Source organism: Cyprinus carpio, chromosome B23 (assembly GCF_018340385.1).
Source record: "Cyprinus carpio isolate SPL01 chromosome B23, ASM1834038v1, whole genome shotgun sequence".
Classification (NCBI taxonomy): domain Eukaryota; kingdom Metazoa; phylum Chordata; class Actinopteri; order Cypriniformes; family Cyprinidae; genus Cyprinus; species Cyprinus carpio.
Window position 1 is genome coordinate 4,864,380 of NC_056619.1, and position 2,981 is coordinate 4,867,360.

Genomic DNA, 2,981 nt, shown 5'->3' on the forward strand with positions numbered 1-2,981 from the left:
CCTCTCAAACAGTATAATTTCATAATGCAGCAGGGCTGGAAATAATATTTTCAAAGTTCTCCAGAAAGCAGTGGCAGTGTGTGTGAAGGCTGAATGAGTGTGTGTGTAATGTGAGACATTAGTTAGCCGCTGGCTCGCCTGCAGGGGCTTCATCTCCGTCCATCTCTCTAATGTGAGATTAAATTAGATTATAAAGGGTCAGAATTACACAGTCCGAGAGCAGCACTGGACAAACCAGAGACAGAAATTTCATAGTTTGCGTGTGTGAGAGAGAATTTGCTAAGCTATACTGTGGGGATATATTTAAGTTAGTTAGATCTGACAAAACCTCCATTAGGGGACATTTTCAAAGATAAAAAATCTTCCATAGATCTTCCATTTTTTTTAACAACACTTACAGATTAGGGTTTTAAAAGGAGTTTTTGGCAGTGATGGCATAGAAGAAGCATTTTTGGTTCCCCAAAGAACCTTTCAAGTAAACATTTCTTAAAATAACCCATTTTTTCTAAGTGTGAAAGACATTTTATGGGATGGAAAGGTTGCATAGATGTTAAAGGTTCTTGATGGAATCATCAATGCCAGTAAAGAATCTTTATTGCCTCTAATGTTCTAAACGACATCCCTCATTGACTCTGGAGAATCACTCTTTGTCAAAAGAAACTGTGGAATTAAAACCATAGGCTTACTTGCTCATGACGCTTTTCGTGATATACACTTTGTTGAATGTTCTTCTTACTGTCAGTGGTTCTTTCAAATCATCAGACTCATCTGACAGAAGCACACAACTTAAAGTGGTCATATGACGTTGCTAAAAAGAATATGTTGTGTATTTGTAGTAATGAAACGTGTTCATGCAGTTTAAGGTTCAAAAAACACATTATTTTCTATATAATGTACATTATTGTTGCTCCTCTATGGCTAAGACATTAAAACAAGAGACATTTTAGCATAGTTCTTATTTTGTAAACCACATTTAGTCTCGTTTATATTCGTCAACGATATTGCATTATACATTTAATTATAGTCATCGTCACATGACAAGCATTTACGTTGCGTCTCGTCTCATTTTCGTCACATGATAAAGGTTCGTTGACGACGATATTTAGTCATAATTTTCATTGAAAGCAACACTAGTCAAAACACCGCTCTTCCATTCCGATTAAAACATTAAACAGGTTCTCCCCACTCAGTGACGCACCCACTGAAAAACCTGATCAAAGTGTGCTAGTTTACCAGGATGTCCAAGTGGTTAAGGTGTTGGACTTAAGATCTTAATGGACATATGTCCGCGTGGGTTCGAACCCCACTCCTGGTAATGAGTTTTCACTTTGGGGAAATCGTAGGAGTTTGACTCCTATCCTTAAGGTTGTGGGTTCGAGTCTCGGGCCGGCAATTCCATGACAGAGGTGCCCTTGAGCAAGGCACCGAACCCCAACTGCTCCCCGGGTGCCGCAGCATAAATGGCTGCCCACTGCTGTGTGTGTGTCAACTTTGGATGGGTTAAATGCAGAGCACGAATTCTGAGTATGGGTCACCATACTTGGCTGTATGTCATGTCACTTCCCAATTTTTTGTCGGTTGTTATTGGTGATTCTATTGTACGGAATGTGAAAACAGAGACACCAGCCACCATAGTCCAATGTTTACCGGGAGCCAGAGCGCCTGACATCTTGGCAAAGTTAAAAGTGCTGGCTAATGCTAAATGTAAATACAGTAAGATTGTTATTCACAGTGGCGCTAATGATGTTCGACTTCGCCAGTTGGAGATCACTAAAAGTAACATTAAAGAGGTGTTTGAACTTGCAAGCACGATGTCAGACACTGTAATTTGCTCTGGTCCCTTCCCTGCTTACCGTGGTGATGAGATACATAGCTGACTGTCATCACTCAATGGCTGGATGTCAAAGTGGTGCCCGCAGAATAACATAGGTTTCATAGACATTGGACGAATTTTTGGGGCAGACCTGACCTGTTGAAAAGAGATGGTCTTCATCCCTCCTGGGGTGGTGCCACTCTTTCGGTCTAGAAGTATGGCACATAGTCTTAAGCCCCTTTCACACTGCGATTCCGGCAAATACACGGGTAATGTGTCCCGGCATTTGTACCCGGGTCGCTAGATTTTTGCACTTTCACACTGCCAGTAATTACCCGGAATATGTGCGTGCGTTCACACACAACCCGCAAAGGTCCCGTAAAGACATGTGATATCAGGGTGTGACGTGTGTATGTACGAGTTGAAAAACGCTAGGCACGTTGACTTTCACTTAAGCTGGTGAACGATCTCAGCTTCAGCGCGGAAAATAAAGAACTAACTGATCTCTGCTTCATTACAGTTTGCACATATTTTTCGGTCGTTGCGAACGTTGATCTGCCTTCAAAAAACACCCGGTAAAAGAGTCGAGCGATAACGCATGTCATCATTACGACGCGGCTTTAGTTCTGGCTTTTGTTCACACAGCGCTCGTTCCGGGACTGAACCCGGCAATGTTACTAGGTCGCCGACCCGAGTTCAATCCCGAAATCAATCCCGGGACGTGTTTGCTTTTACACAGAAGTCGACCCGGCAATGTTCCGGCAAATTGCCGGGTCCGACGTGCAGTGTGAAAGAGGTTTTAGAGTTTGTATTTGACTAAATGGGGCCCAGATCAGGAAGCAGACAGACTGGCTAAACCGACCATCTGCTAGCCACCTCATGTCACAGAAATCAGTTAATTCTCAGCACATAGAGACTCTTTCACCTAGATATCACACTATAGAGGCTGTGTCTGTTCCCCGACCTAGAAAATACAAAAAACATCCAAACGTTATAAGAGTAACAATTTAATTGATGTTCAACAAATAAAAAAACAGATGCAATACGGAAAAACAAATGATAAAGCTCGGTTTATTGAATATCAGGTCCCTTTCTACGAAAGCACTTTTTGTAAATGATATGATCACTGATCATAATCTAGATGTGCTCTGTTTGACAGAAACCTGGC

General features: G+C 41.9%; 1 non-coding gene across 1 annotated transcript; it reads left to right on the forward strand.

Annotated features, from left to right (window-relative positions):
- Positions 1-1,231: 1,231 nt before the first annotated feature.
- On the forward strand, positions 1,232-1,315 carry trnal-uaa. Its single transcript has one exon. It is a non-coding gene; the product is annotated as a tRNA-Leu (tRNA).
- Positions 1,316-2,981: the final 1,666 nt, after the last annotated feature.